Genomic DNA, 15,215 nt, shown 5'->3' with positions numbered 1-15,215 from the left:
AACCCCAAATAGATCCCTTTACCCTGTAGAAGCTGTAAAATCCTGTGACCAGGGCAGCTGCCTATCAGCCTGCGCATCTGCCTGCCAGCACGAGAGCGCGTAAGGCACTAATCCGGATAGTGGCGGCTAGGTGGCAGGGGCAGGGTGTGAAGAAGCAGCAGAGTGGCGCAGCGGGAGTGTGCTGGGCCCATAACCCAGAGGTCGATGGATCGAAACCATCCTCTGCTACGTGTGCGCTTGTTTCTTTTCCCTCTGGGCCTTCAAGCGAGCCGGTGACCAGCAGAGTACCAAGAGCCTAGGCCATGAGGCAAGAGGTGGCTTAGGCGAAGAGTCGGCCTGCCAGAGAGATCCCTGGCACCTCTGGCTGCCTGGGCTGAAGGCAAGAGGCAGGCCTGGGCGTGGCGAGGGCCTCCTGTCCTGGCCTGAGGCTGCAGTGCTTCCTGGTCCCCTTTTCCCACCACCCCGGCAGGCGGCTGCTGCGGGAGAACACGAGGGAGGCTCTGGGGGCGCTAGGCAGCGCTGTGTGTGTGGCTGTCAGGGGAAAGAGCCGAGGCTCCGGACTCGACCTGCCATTGACTCGCGTGGCTCTGCGCGGCCGTCAGCCGGGGCGGGCCAGGCTGCGGACGTGACTCAGGCTTGGGCCGCATGGCCGTGCTTTCCTGACGAGGCATGAGGCAGGCCAAGAGCTTTGCACAGCGTACAGGGAAGTGGGAGGGAGGCGTCTTTGAGCCGGCGTGTCTCCTCCGCTTCTCCCTTGCCACTTGGGCGGAGGCGGGAAGGGAGCGAAATGTTCCCGGCTGAAAGTTTTTGTGCTCGGCCTTGAGGATTAAGCCTGAGCCTCCGGAACTGATGCTGTCAGATGGGTTTCTGAATGGCATCCAGACCGCTCTTTGGACCACCAGCTGAAAGCACTGAGGCCAAGAGGCAGCAAAATGGGACCTTTGAGGCTCCCCCTAGCCCTCGAGGAAGTAGCACAGGCTTAGCGCCATCCCTGGGTGGGCTTAAACCACCATTCTTTCAGTTAATAGCCAAACGCGCTGACCCATTGTGCCACAGAGACACAGATGGGTGAGGCTGTATTGAGCACAAAAGCCGGGAATCAGCTCAGGGTACGGTATAGCACACGCATGCAGTGGTTAGCCAAGCAACAGCAAGGCACTGGACTGGTATGGAGCGAAAGTTCTGTGGGAAGGAACCGAAAAGAGCACCGGGGCTGTGGTACAGCGCTCGCATACACTTTCTTTGGTCCGTTTTGCTGGAAGAGTTAACAGTGAGAGACTGCTAGTCACAGGTCAGTGGGTGGGTTTGTGCAAAGTAGGAGTCTACAGGGAACTGGTGTCTTTGAACAGAAGGAAGGAGAGGAACCAGTGAGAGGAGGGAGGCTGAAAGACTTCTCTCTGAACAGCATTCTGTGTTAATGGTTCTTGCTGAATTCTTCAATTGGAGTCATTTCAGGGAAGTGATCCTCACTTAGTTACCTACTTTTCAAAGTCATGTGAATGGTGTTTGGTGCGTGTCTGGGAGCTCGTCATGGCGAGGTAGAAAGCAGTGGGGGCAGAGAGGCTGTGTAACAGCCAAGGGTGTCAGCCTTGTTTTTGGCTCTTTAGAGCCCAGATCCAAGGGTATATTACTTCTGTTCACTGGATTGTTGGGTAGTAAGTCATCTATTGGACTTTGATTTATTGTCTTTTGTCTGCAGGTAGTAAATCAATCACCAAATGTGCTCCTGTTGATTCTGCAACTTTACCAGGGTAAGAGGTGGGAGTGGAGTGGATGGGGGAGCCCCACCTGTCAATCCTGTGCTGTGAGGACAGGAGGTAAGTCACAATAAGATATATCAACTTCAGCTACACTATTCTTGTAGCTGAAGTTTTGTGTTTTACATTGACCCTGTTCCCCCACCCTTCCCCCAGTGTAAACCAGGCAAAAGTGTAAGTAGTCTCTTAGCCTATCCATGCTGTGATCAAGTGTCTTGGGGTCTATCTACACTATGAAATTAGGTCAAATTTATAGAAGTGTTTTTAGGAATTGTTTTTATACAGTCGATTGTGTGTGTCCCAACACAAAGGGCTCTAAGTGCATTAAGTCACTGGACTGCATCCACAGTACCAAGGGAGCGTCGACTTCTGGAGCGTTGCAATTTGGGTAGCTGTGGGTAGCTATCCCACAATCTCCGCTGTCCATTGGGATTCTGGGTTGAGATCCCAATGCCTGATGGGGCAAAAACAGTGTCGCGGGTGATTCTGGGTACATGTCATCAGACCCTCCTCGCCCTCCCTCCCTCCGTGAAAGCAACAGCAGACAATCATTTCGCACCTTTTTTCCTGGGTTACCTGAGCAGACGCCATACCACGGCAAGCATGGAGCCCGCTCAGCTCACCGTCACACCGTACGTCTCCTGGGTTCTGGCAGACATGGGACTGCATTGCTACACAGCAGCAGCTCATTGTCTTTTGGCAGCAGAAGGTGCATTATGATTGGTAGCCATTGTCATTGTACTCCTAGGTGCTCTTTTAGCTGATCTCCGTGAGATCAGTTGGGGTGCCTGGGCAGACAAGGGAGTGACTCAGCCAGCTCATTCCCATCTTCTGCCAAGCAACCAGGAGAGGATGATGGCTAGCAGTTGTACTGCCCCGTTTGCTACCAGCCTAAAATGTAAAAGCTAGATGGATCAAAACAAGAAATTGACCTGATTTGTTTTGTGAAATCAACGGCCTGCTAAACCCAGGGTTTTGAGTTCAATCCTTGAGGGAGCCATTCTGTGTGACAGTTGTTTGTGTTTCTTCTTGATGCAAAGCCACCCCTTTTGTTGATTTTAATTCCCTGTAAGCCATGCCGTCAGTCGCCCCTCCCTCCATCAGAGCAATGGCAGACAATTGTTTCACACCTTTTCTCAGCGCAGAACCAGAAGCTGCAAAAGCAAAACCAGGCAAGGAGGCGACAGCAGTGCGGTGACAAGAGTGATGAGGACATAGACATGGTCATAGACTTCTCACAAAGTATGGGCTGGGCAATGTGCCCCGGCAATGTGCACATCATGCTGATGAGCTCTGCATGGTCACCTGTGCTGATCAGCACACTACACTGGCCAAACAGGAAACAAAATTAAGAAGTTTGCAGGCCTTTTCCTGTCTATCTGGCCAGTGCATCTGAGTTGAGAGTGCTGTCCAGAGTGGTCACAATGGAGCACTCTGGGATAGCTCTGGAGGCTAATACCTTCAAATTGTGTACACCACTACCCTAAATTCGACCAGGCGAGGCTGAGTTCATTGCTAATCCCTCGTCGGAGGTGGAGTAAAGAAATCGATTTAAAGAGCCCTTTAATTTGAAAAAAAGGGCTTTGTCATGTGGATGGGTCCAGGGTTAAATCGAGGTAACGCTGCTGAATTCAACCTAAAGTCATAGTGTAGACCAGGCCTCCGAGGGATTTTATAGCTACTGGCTGGCTGGGTGTCCAAAAAAGGGAGCAACCCTCCCCCCCGCTTCCATTGATCACACTTGGTAACTACTAAGCAGAAGCACAGAATCATAGATTGATTTGCTGAGTCTCCTGCAGGCTTCCTAACAGCACAGCAGGGCTGCTCTTGGATCTGCACAATGTTGTTTCGTTTAGCAGTGACTGTGAAGGCACTTCCAGCTATTTGGCCGTGGGAACTCTGGTATTAAGTGGACACCCTGTGTATGGCTGTATTGCTTGTAGATTTATATATTCTGTATTGATGTTACCAAATGGAGTATTTTGTAGCTGTCTGCTATAATTTGTTTAACTTGTATGAAATATGAATATGCTCCTCAGACTTAACCACCTGCCTTTCACACACTCCTGTTCCTCGCTCTCTGGGGTGGGAACAAGCCACCAGCATGTGTGTCCATTGGATTTTTTTTATTTAATTACTTCTCATTGTTAAATTATTTATGAGTGGTTTTTAAATTTCATTGCAGTGCGTTTTCTTCCTGCCACTGTCACCTGGCAGCTCAGGGATGTGAGATTCTCCTCCATTGCGTTTCTGCCTACGGAAAAAGAAGAGAGATCACACCTCAGTACTTTTGGAAATAAAGCAACCTGAAACAAACCAGCTGTCTCCTCAGTGTGCAGTTTGTGTCTCTTTTGCTGCAGTTGATGTGTGTGCAGCATGTGTGGTGCACAGGGGCACTGTGTGCTCACATGGAATTCACCACCCTTGGTGCAGGGTATGACTAGTTCCTGGAGTGAATGTAGCACTGTGGAGTGTCAGCCACAGGATGCATGACCCCTTCCATGTATCCTTGGTGCAGATACAGCCCAGGCAGCGCTACTGCAACCTCCCATCCTGCTGCCCTCCACCATCATCTGCACAGCCCACCTGTCAGGGCAGGAGGGGAATGTTGCTCCATGGATCCTGCTTCTCAGATTGGGCTGCCCTGGGATGGGGGTGTGTGGTTGCATCCATTAGGTCACCAGACTGAGCCTTCTGATATCCTTGGTGATTGTTCCCAAGATCCAGGACTTTGTGCTCAAACAAAGAAACATCTCCCACCTTCCTGGTTGAAAATAAGGCCCTTTCCTTGCAATATAGAGGAAAGAAGTAGATTTTCACCCCAGATGGGACTTGAACCCACAATCTCTGGCTTCGGAAGCCAATGCCTTATCCAGTAGGCCACTGAGGCCTGATGTACAGCTGTTGAAGAGATGGAAATTTCCTCTCATAAATGCACATTCCTCGCATTTGCTTCAACACTAAATAGCCCCTTTATGTGCCTTAGAGAAATGTCTGCACCCCCTGGCAGCGAGGCACCTGGGCAGGTCGCTGACAGAGCTGAGCACCACCTTTCTGCCAGCCATCTTTAGAGAAGAACCCCACCCTAGAGTCACCCCTCCCTCCTTCAGCACCTCCACGGCTGTGGCTCTGAGTGGCAGTAGGATGATTAGGGGGTGAATCCGGGGCTGGAAGGGGGGTACGGTTGGCCTGTAAGGAGTAACCAGGTGGGGCAGACCCAGGGGGAGGCTGTGGGCTGCTAGTTGGTTGTTGGGATCCGAGCTCTAGATCAAAGCTGCACAGTGACCTGACACCCAGGGTTATAAGGCCGACACAGTGACCCCCTTACTGGCCTCTGTGACCCCCAAACCCTTGTTACTAAGGGCACTGAGGAGTCTCTGTCCCTTAATAACTTCTGGGAGCTCCCAGCAGGCTGTGGGCATCAGCCGCCTCCTGCCTCACTGGTTAGACTCTTGGCGCTGTGCCAGCTGCCCCCTCGCTTGCAGGCCCAGTGTAAGAAGCAGGAGGCCTGGTGCTGGCAGAAGAGGGTTTTGATTGATCCACCTCTGTGTGATGGGCACAGGACCCTTCCACTGTGTCCTCTGCTGGCTTTCTTCAGCAGCGCCTAGCGGCCCTGGCTCCAGGCTAGCGCCTGGTGAGCTCTGGCACTGGCAGGAAGCGCTGCAGGGTGCTGGGCAGCGGCCCTGGCAAACCAGCTGCTGGTAGGTGTCTCTGTGGTATCATGGGTCAGTGAGTGCAGCTGTTAATGGAAAGGAGGGGGGGTTATGCTCCCCCAGGGATGCCACTGAGGCTCCTTGTGGGCTCCTCAAGGTCTGCTGGGAGCCGTGATGTCCCCTTTGCCACGTTGAAGGCTCCTCCTGGACACAGTGGGTTCACCTGCTGCCTACAAGAGTGTGGGGACCGCGCTGCAAAGCGCATCTGCCAGCAGCCACGCCAGAGCCTCAGGTTTAATCCTCAAGGCCGAGCGCAAAACCTTCAGCCGGGAACGTTTCGCTCCCTTCCCGCCTCCGCCCAAGGAGCAAGGGAGAAGCGGAGGAGACAGGCCGGCTCAAAGACGCCTCCTCCCACTTCCTGTATGCTGTGCAAGCTCTTGGCCTGCCTCATGCCTCGTCAGGAAAGCACGGCCATGCGGCCCAAGCCTGAGCCACGTCCCGGCTGATGGTGCGCAGAGCCACGCGAGTCAATGGCAGGTCGAGTCCGAGCCTCGGCTCTTTCCCTGACAGCCACACACAGCGCTGCCTAGCGCCCCAGAGCCTCCTCGTGTTCTCCCGCAGCAGCCGCCTGCCGGGTGGTGGGAAAAGGGGACCAGGAAGCACTGCAGCCTCATTCCGGGACAGGAGGCCCTCCCACGCCCAGGCCTGCCTCTTGCCTTCAGCCCAGGCAGCCAGAGGTGCCGGGAGCTCCTCGGCAGGCCGCCTCAACCAGGAAATAAGGAAAAGGCGATGAATGACTAAGTCAGGAAATAACAAGGAAATGAAGAGGTTTGTCGAATGGGTTTCTGCCCGATTTAACATCTTCTCAGCTACCGCTCAAAGTTAAAGACCTAAAGTCGACCTATCGGCATAAGTACAGATGGTTGGATGGGAATTAAAAGGAGCTGCTGTCACAAGTGTTAGGTGCCTGCAAGCAGCATGCAGAGCATTTAAAACCACCGCAGTTAGAGGCTCAGATGAAACGTTTGCCCTAAATCAGAAACGACAATAGGAGGACCAGCAGAAAGCCACTCTAGGTAAATGTCAGAGTAATGGAGGCCATTAGAGGCAAAAAGTCATTCCTTAAAATTTGGAAATCAGATCCTAGTGAGGATAATAGGAAGGTGCACAAACTCTGGCCTGTTAAGTGCCAAAGTGTAACAAGTCGGGCCAAGAAAGAATCTGAGGAGCAACATGCAAAAGACACAAAAGCTGAGCATAAATCCGGTCAATGCGAGTCCTGGTCTGTCCCCGCAGAAAGGTGAACCCCCTCTGTGGCTGGAGTGAGCTCCTCTAAGCCGACCTCACTACAGACCTGCGCCAGGTAGTGCTCATTGTAAAAATGTTTCTTCTGAAGGTTGGGAAAACAGGACCAGCGGTGCTCAGGCCGGCTGACACAATTAAAATCCCCCCCAACAACAAACATCATGCAGTCCTGAGGAAGGGAGCCTTTGATCTTTCCTCTCATGCCTTAACTGGGGACCATACACACTAATATAGCAGTAACCAGTGCCACAGAGCACAAAGCCACCAGCAATGCCCTCCCTGGTCTAAGCTCCACCACCTTCTGTACTCACACCGTGAATGTGAAGAACAAGACTCCAGCCCCATCATTCTTCCCTGGCCAGGAGGCCCTTCCTCCAATCACCCTCTGCCTATTGAGCTACCCTAGAGTTGTTAATGTGCATTTCCTGAACACCCACCATGGCCAAGTCCAGCTGCTCCAAGGCACTGAACAGCAAGTGCCTCCTCCTGGGCCCCCAAATCCCTGCCACCTTCCACATGGCCACTTTCACAGATGCCCCTTCCAGGGCACTGCCCTTGCTCAACTGCGCAGAGGAGTTTTCATCCCCAATGCCTGCCTGCCACTGCCCAGCAGCCCTCTGGCACCATTCCTGAGGGCCACGACGTTCGGAAAGACATCTCTCATCTCTCAGGGGCCCATGAGAATACAGTATTGCAACTTTTTTAATGGAAAGGGCCCCCAAAATTGCTTTGCCCTAGGCCAGCCCTGCTCACCTTGGGTGCAGGCACCGCTGAGCTTCCAGAGAACAAGCTGCCAGAGGCTGGGGTTAAACCAGGGACCTTTAGATCTTCAGTCTAACACTCGCCCAACTGAGCTACTTTGGCAGCTGCTTAAAAGTATTTTGGCCTGTTGCTTCTCTGCTCGGGATGTTTTTGCAGCAGTTGAAAAGCAGGTAGGAAAGCAGGGCCAGCCCCCGAGTGGGGCCTCTGACCGTTCCCACTCAAGGGGCTCCTTTTGGCAGTGGGGCAGGAGATATTTCCCACAAGAGGCTCCTACGCTGCCTCATCCCCAAGACCCCACCTCCCGCTCACTGCTCTCCGTCCTCCCCACCCTCACTGCCCTTACGGTCATTACAAAGTGGCAAGGCAGAGCCCTCCCATTTTTAAAAGCCCTGGGGTGTTGTTCCCCCCTGTTCAGGCACCCCTGGGGCCCTGCACTTCCCACAGCTCTCCCTGATTTCAGCTGTTAGTGAGGGAGCCTCACTGCTAGCGCAGACTGGGCAGTTTCTTGCATGAGAGACACTGTCCCAAAGCAGGACTAATGCTTAGAGCTGGTTATCAGTGATTTCAGATCTGTTGGGCTGCAGCAAGACTCTCCATTGAGTCTTAACCAGCTCCGTTATTACACAGGGAAGAACAAAAGGGTGAAATGGGGCCTGGGACCCTTAAGAAGAATCCACCCCACCAAGTACAACACTTGTTGCTACCTGTTCCCAGCCCCACTGAGAATGTTTTGGGGGGTCATGCCTTGGCTTTATCAGCCTAGGGGGGTTTCAGAAAATACTATCCAACAGGTGCTCCAGTGCTATAATTGGTTAGCACACAGTACTTATAGGGCAGTGCTGAGAGAAGCTATGCTGAGGTTGTGAGTTCAAATCTCACCTGGAGCCCTGGTTTTCATTAACCAAGGGGCACCACACCTTCATTTGGCCCTGTAGAATGTAGAATTCCAGCCCTGGGACACTGAGGAGGGGAGGAGTGGGAAATGCCCCCTTCAATTATTACCTCCTCTCCAGAGGGCAGGTGAGAATCTACAATCCTTTCTCCCCCTCCTCCCTGCCAGCCCCTGTGCCAGGATCCCTCAAGCAGAGCCTGGAGTCCTGCCCCTGGCGTCTGTACTATTGACAAACTCTAAGTGACAGGGACAAAACACTCAAATCCCGCCTGGTGCGGGGAGCCAGGTTTGCTCTTCAAATTCTGTCGTTGGTACATTTCCAGGCCTGGGAATGTCCCCCAACAGCATTGAATGGGAAGCTGCCTGCAGAACAGTGACACTGCACAGAGCTCCTGTGGAGGAGGGGTGGGAATTAGTAACATTTTGAGGACCGTTTGGGAAATGAGCCTTTGCTGACAAGGTTTGTCTCTGTTCATATTTCACCTTCAGGTGTTATGTTGAGGGATCTTTAGTATATTTTTGGGAGGTTAATAACTATCTCCTCGACTTTATTTACTCAACTTAAAAATTGGTGTCACTTGATTTTTGCATCTCCCTGTGAAAATACAACTGACACGTGTGGCTTTCTACAGGGGGTCATGATGTTACAGTTGGGGAATTCAGTCTCTGTACTTCTGGGGGGGGGTGTTGCTTTTTTACAGCTGCCTCAGGGCCAGGCACACTGGGCTGTTAGCAGCACCCACTGTCCTTGCCAGGGGCCCCTGCTGAACCCTGGGCGGCTGCACTGCCGTGCTGGGGTGACTCTGCAGGGGGAGAAGCTGCTGTGGAGCAATGTAGAGCAGGTGCAGGAAGGAGACGGGGTCACTATTCTCATGCTGAACTGCACAGTTTTCCAAATTTGGGACTAGATTCATAGATTCATAGACTTAAGGTCAGAAGGGACCATTATGATCATCTAGTCTGACCTCCTGCACAATGCAGGCCACAGAATCTCACCCACCCACTCCTGTAACAAACCCCTAACCTATGTCTGAGTTATTGAAGTCCTCAAATCGTGGCTTAAAGACCTCAAGGTGCAGGGAATCCTCCAGCAAGTGACCCGAGCCCCATGCCGCAGAGGAAGGCGAATGTCCGATAACAATTCTAGGGGAAGGTGAACGCAGAGCAATGACACTGGAGATGCCCAGACCTCCAATAGGGGCAGCGTGGAAATTAATAATGGGAAGATCATTTGTGAAATTAGTCGTCACTGACAAGATTTGTCTCTGTTCCTATTTCACGCTGTGGTGTTAGTTAGAGGAATCAGTACAGATTTTACTATATTAATTAAACACTTAATTTTATTTAACCAAGACAAAAACTTACTGTCAATTATTTTTTCTCTGTCCTAGCAAGAATGAATTGAATTTTGTGACTTTCTGGAAAGTGCAGCGAGATTAAATGTGGGGAATTCAGTCTCTGTGTTTGTGAGCTGATGTTTTCCTCTCACAGGTCAGTGCCTGCATTGAAATACCAAAAGGGATCTAAGGGCTGGTGTACGCTGGGCACTTCACTGGCAGAGTGACGTCTCTCAGGGTGTGAACCCCCCCCCTCCACCCATATAGTTACAGTGACCTAAGCCCTGGTTAGATAGTGCTAAAGAAAAGGAAGAATTGTTCTGTCAATGCAGCTATTACAGGGATGGGAAAACCTCTCCACTGACTGTCTACTCCAGAGTGCTATAGCAGGTGCCACAGCAGCATTTTAAGTGTAGACAGAGTGAAACTAGATTTAGCTCCAGTTTGCACTGTGAATGCTCAGGCACTAAAACTAGAGTAATCATAACAACAGTGCAGTGATTACGTAGTTGGCAGGATTTGAACCTGCGCGGGGCAACCCCAATGGATTTCTAGTCCATCGCCTTAACCACTCGGCCACAACTACTTGATGTATAACTGTTTTACTACACGATAATTCAGTTCTCACTGAATTGTCTCTTCAAATTGTTTGCTCAGACCAGCTCCCCCAGCAGACTCATGACTGCGCATCAGTGTAAGTGTGTCCTTGGGTGAACAGCGAGAATTCCTGCCCATTTCCCTTCCGGCTGGAGCAGGATGAGAGTGTGTTTGTGTTAATGACATTGCTGTAGATTGTTGTTCATTTCCCACTCTGACAATTCAGACAGTCCCTTTCCTAGTCAAATCTCCAGCACATCATTCCAATATCAGGTGGCAGGATTTCTCTGGGGCACTGAAATTTTTCAGGGGGCTGGTGCATGAACTGAGCCTTGCATTCCACCCTTGATGTTTCATGGACTAAAAACAGCAGCAGAAAGAAAGAGCCGAGCCAATATCTCCCTGGCAGGGATGCAGGTGCCACGTCCCCTCTGTCTGACCATCGCATTGCAGGAGAGAAGGGTTCACTGGAATCGAATGCCCTGGCTCAGACCAGAGACACAGGGAGGTTTTGCTGTTCATGGATCTGTGCAAAGGAAATTGTGTCTCTGTGGGAAATGGAGGCAGGAAATGAAACAGCCAATGCCCTAAGGAATGTGGGTGAAGGACTCGGGCTGAGCAATGATTTAACAGGGGTGTGTTTCAATTTATTGGCCTGATTAAAACTATGGCGAAAGCCCCTGTAACAGGGGCTGGGACAGGCCAGGCAGTTCTGGCGCGGAGTGTTCAGAGCTGCCCTGTATCTGCCCTTTGTCTGCACTGCCCTGCTCCCAGAATGCACCAGGCCCTGACTGAACTCTTCTCTGCCGGCCGAGCTGGTTTCGTTTGCTGTGATCCTGTTGGCTTGGCGGGGAAGTGACAGTCCCACCCCAGAGCCAACGCCCCTGTCACCCAGCCCCTGACCCCAGCAGTGCAGGTCAGCCAGGAGCTGGGCCCTGCCAGGCACTCAGGGCGTCTCCTGCAGCTGGGGCTCTCCCAGCGTGGTCTGTGGAGCTCGCACTAATGGGGCAGCGGCAGCAGCCGCGTGGTGGGTTGGGCTGGTGACCCGGGTCCATCTCCTGGGGTCGGCTGGGTTCATGCTCAGGCGACTGGCCCCAGCCACCGGCCGAGCCCCACGGCCACGCTGCTGCTGTTACCGCACTAGCCCCTCACGCCCCCATTCCCTCACTGAAGCCAGGAGAAGGTTTGCAGGGAGGAGATGGGGGGGTTTGACCCCAATATCCCAGAGCTGATTCTCCCCACAAAGGGGTGTGTGCATGTGGTGGGTGCCATGTGCAACGCCCTGTGCCCATGAGGAGGGGACCAGAGCTCTGCCAGCAGGAAGATTTATCCTGCAGGAGCCCTGCCCCCGTCCCCCAGGGGTTCCCCTGGAGCAGAGAAGCTTTGAATCCTCGCCGGAGACTAGAGACACCCGAGCAGCACAAGCTGCCTGGCAGAGGTTCTGGATCAGGGCCTCACGGGCACATTGGGTTCATTCCCTCAGGGCTGCCCTGCCCAGGGCCAGGGCTGCTCTCACTCCCCAGCACAGAGGGGGCTGCAGGCTCTTTGCCAAGCTGGGTCCCAGCTCAAGGCAGATTTAACACTAGCAGGGGGCCCAGGTATGTGCTGGTGCCGCTCAGGGAGGGAATCTGGGCCAAAGACTGATTAGAAATTGGGTAACACTGAAGTGGGACTAGAAAGACCCTTGATGGGACGTGGCGGGTAGGTAGCCCCCATTGTGTACCGTGCCCTCGCCGAGAAGTCTCTGGGAGAGTGGGTTCTTCCTGATGGGCCACCAGCACGTCTTGTTGGTCCTGATGTCGGCTGCTCCTTTGCTGATACTGACAAGCTAGTTGTGGGCGTTTCCCACTCACCCCATAGCTCCAGGATGCACAGACAGCAACACTGGTGTGGAAGAAATGAACTCCACTCTCAGGTTTCAAGAGCCTTGAGATCACTGATTTGCCAACGTAATTATCAGGGGGGTATAGCTCAGTGGTAGAATGTTTGACTGCAGCTTTAAGGGGCTTTGGTTCAAATCCAAATGCCCCCTTAAAAGCCTGGTCTTTCAACAAAAAATAATTGCATGTTCATTTCCATTATGTTCAGGAGCTCCACTGACTAGGGATAAACAGAAACACTCAACATTTTCCTGTGCAAATGCATAAAAATCTAGCAAACATGTTCCCCAGCTGAAATCAGTTCCAATCCTCTAAGGGTCTAGTTTATGTTTTCATCAATGAAACAAAGGCACGTGAAGACACATTTGCAGGTCCTTGTCCTCCACGGGCTACAATGTGCAGAAGAACAAGAACCAAATCCACTTGGGAGGCATGGACTAGTTTGTATTACATTTGGTAAGTAAGTTGCCATTGGGACTGAAAACTCTACTGGAGGTGGACAGGAGCCTGTTGCAAAAATAAAATAACCAAGATTTACCAAACTCCCTGTTACACATTCAATCCTCTCTTTTTTCTATTCTATTAAACTGGGAGCAAGTTACCAGTGACCCAGGGCTGGGGCGGAAGGAGGGTGCAGGTGGGGGGAGGAGCCGAGGGCTGGGGCAGCAGGGTGTGTGTGGGTGGGGGAGCACTGGTAGGGAGGACGGGGAGAGTCAAGAGCTGGGGCAGCACTGGGTGTGTGGGGGAGAGCCCAGGGCTGGGGCAGCAGGGGGTTGCAAGTGGTGGGAGGCCCAGAGCTGGGGAGGCAGGGGTGCAGGTGTGGGGTGGGGAGAACCCGGGGCTCGGGCAGCAGGGCGATGGGAGGGCAGACAACATTTTTTTTGCTTGGGGAGGCAAAAAACTTAGTGCCAACCCTGCCTCCACATACCATAAGGTAGGTAGGAGTGGATCATTATTCTCCCTACTGGAACGAGGGAGAAGCTAAGGCTGAGAAAGGAGAATTGACTTGTCTTAGGTCACACAGCCAGCCAATGGCAGAGTTGGGAATAGGACCCAAGAGCCCTGATTTTGAAACTAACCATCAGATCTTGAATTTCACACATTGAATGACCTGAATAAAGTGCTCTCAGATGAGCTCCAGACCAACAACAGTGCACAGTAATTATTCAGCAAGTATTTGAGGAGAACTGCAATGTTAGAGAGAATCATGAACTGCTCAGAGACCATTAATGCAGAGAAGCAGCAAAATTTGTCAAACATATGACTGGTTCTGACTTATTTCCTTGGTCTTAAAAGAGAACAAGGACCTGAGTCTCCTCCCTGTCAATAACCCCCTGCTCAGCCAATCAGGGTAGAGACTGAGGACGGGAGGCTGAGGGTTCTCACCAGAGAGCCCAAAGGATGGCCCAGGTCACTGGTGGGGATCACTTCCCGAGCACTATTTCAGCCCCACATTTTTGGGTGAACCTCCCACAGTGGGAGCTGCGAGCACTCCTGCAACACACACACACACCGCTCTTGGTGTTGGGAGGAAACAGGTGAAAGGACAAAAGAAGCAAGAGAAGAGAAAGGAGGAAGGGGTGGAGGAAAAGGTGAAACACAAAGGATAAACCCTAATGTCTCCAGTAATTTAGGGACAAAATCCCAGGTGCGGAATAAAATTCTGCCTCCTTAAGCTCGTGTTTTCCATGCTTAGAATTCATCACCAGATGGATCAGACTGAACAGGTTTCAAACCTCGAGGAGGCTCTTACCTTCTAAACAGGGACGGCTGTTTTCTAGTAAAATCAGGAAAAGGGAAGGAGAAAACTCGAAAGAGCCTCCTGGCGCTCATGCACGTGAACCGAATACTCTCTCAGTCCTCAAAGAGAGACCTGGAGAAGGAGACTTGCTGAAGCAAAGCCACGGGGGTCTCTGAGGTTTCCCTGGCCCCTCACCCCTGTCCTGCCTGGCTGATGTCAGCATCTCTCTGTGAGGTCACCACCTCCCCACCACCTTTGACCAATAGTCTGAGGTCCTGCAAAAGGCTTTGTGATGTCACTGCCACACCCCTCCCTTGCTGTGCTAATGTCCTGCCCCTGCCCAGGCACTTTGGATGTTTGAACTACTCCCTGTGGATCACCCCACTCAGGGAACATTCATTCTAGGAAGCAAGCCGGCTAGACAGTAAAACATCAGATGCTGCTCCCAATGCTACACTCAGTTTTTCAGAAATTAGTCGACTTTATGGCCAGAAGAGACCATTAGAGCATCTAATCTGACCCCTGCATATCACAGGCCTCCTGTATGACACAAGAGCTACTTTTGGGGCAAGCACATTCCAGAAAGACATCTAGTCTTCATGAAATGACATCAGGAGATGGCAAATCCACCACTTTCCTTGGTAGCTTGCTCCTGTGGTGAATCATCTTCACTGTTGAATATTTGTGCCTTAGTTGAAATATGAATTTGTCTCTTTTCACCGTCCAGCCATTGGGGCTTGTTATGCCTTTCTGGCTTTACCCAATCTTTTCTCTCCATTAAGGCCCTTCAACACTTCAATGAAGTCACCTTCAATCTTCTTTTGATAAGCTAAACAGGATGAGCTCTTTCAATAGCTCACTGGAAGGCATTTTCTCCAGCCTCAGAACATTTGGTGGCTCTTTGTTGCCCCAGCTCCACCTTTACAACATCTTTTTCAAATGAGGACACCAAAACTGGAGGCTATTCCAGTATCAGTCTCACTGATGTCGTGTCACCTCCTGTGATGTTATTGACATAATCTGTAACTGTATAGATCACTGCTGTGAATCTACTGTTCTATATTTGCAGCCAATATTATAGAAAGGTTGTCATGTAAGGGGTCTATGGAGAGGTTCTGATCATTGATTATAATTATGCTATCTCTAGATGTATCATTCCTACTGTAGTTGACATTATGAATATTGGCTTTATGTTGCCCGTATTTCAAACTTGTGCTATGCTTCCAGGAACACCCCAGCCAGACAAGTTGGTGTCAGTTCTGCCTTATTCCGCTTGATGGCCCACATGGAC

At 51.7% G+C, this 15,215-nt stretch overlaps 2 non-coding genes across 2 annotated transcripts; both read right to left on the bottom strand.

Annotated features, from left to right (window-relative positions):
* Positions 1 to 4,574: 4,574 nt before the first annotated feature.
* TRNAR-CCG lies at positions 4,575 to 4,647 on the bottom strand. Its single transcript has one exon. It is a non-coding gene; the product is annotated as a tRNA-Arg (tRNA).
* Positions 4,648 to 10,210: 5,563 nt separating this feature from the next.
* On the bottom strand, positions 10,211 to 10,292 carry TRNAS-AGA. Its single transcript has one exon. It is a non-coding gene; the product is annotated as a tRNA-Ser (tRNA).
* Positions 10,293 to 15,215: the final 4,923 nt, after the last annotated feature.

The sequence above is a fragment of the Mauremys reevesii genome, linkage group 12 (assembly GCF_016161935.1).
Source record: "Mauremys reevesii isolate NIE-2019 linkage group 12, ASM1616193v1, whole genome shotgun sequence".
NCBI classification, from domain to species: domain Eukaryota; kingdom Metazoa; phylum Chordata; order Testudines; family Geoemydidae; genus Mauremys; species Mauremys reevesii.
The sequence above is the reverse complement of the archived record's forward strand: the minus strand, read 5'-3'. Positions and strand labels throughout refer to the sequence as shown.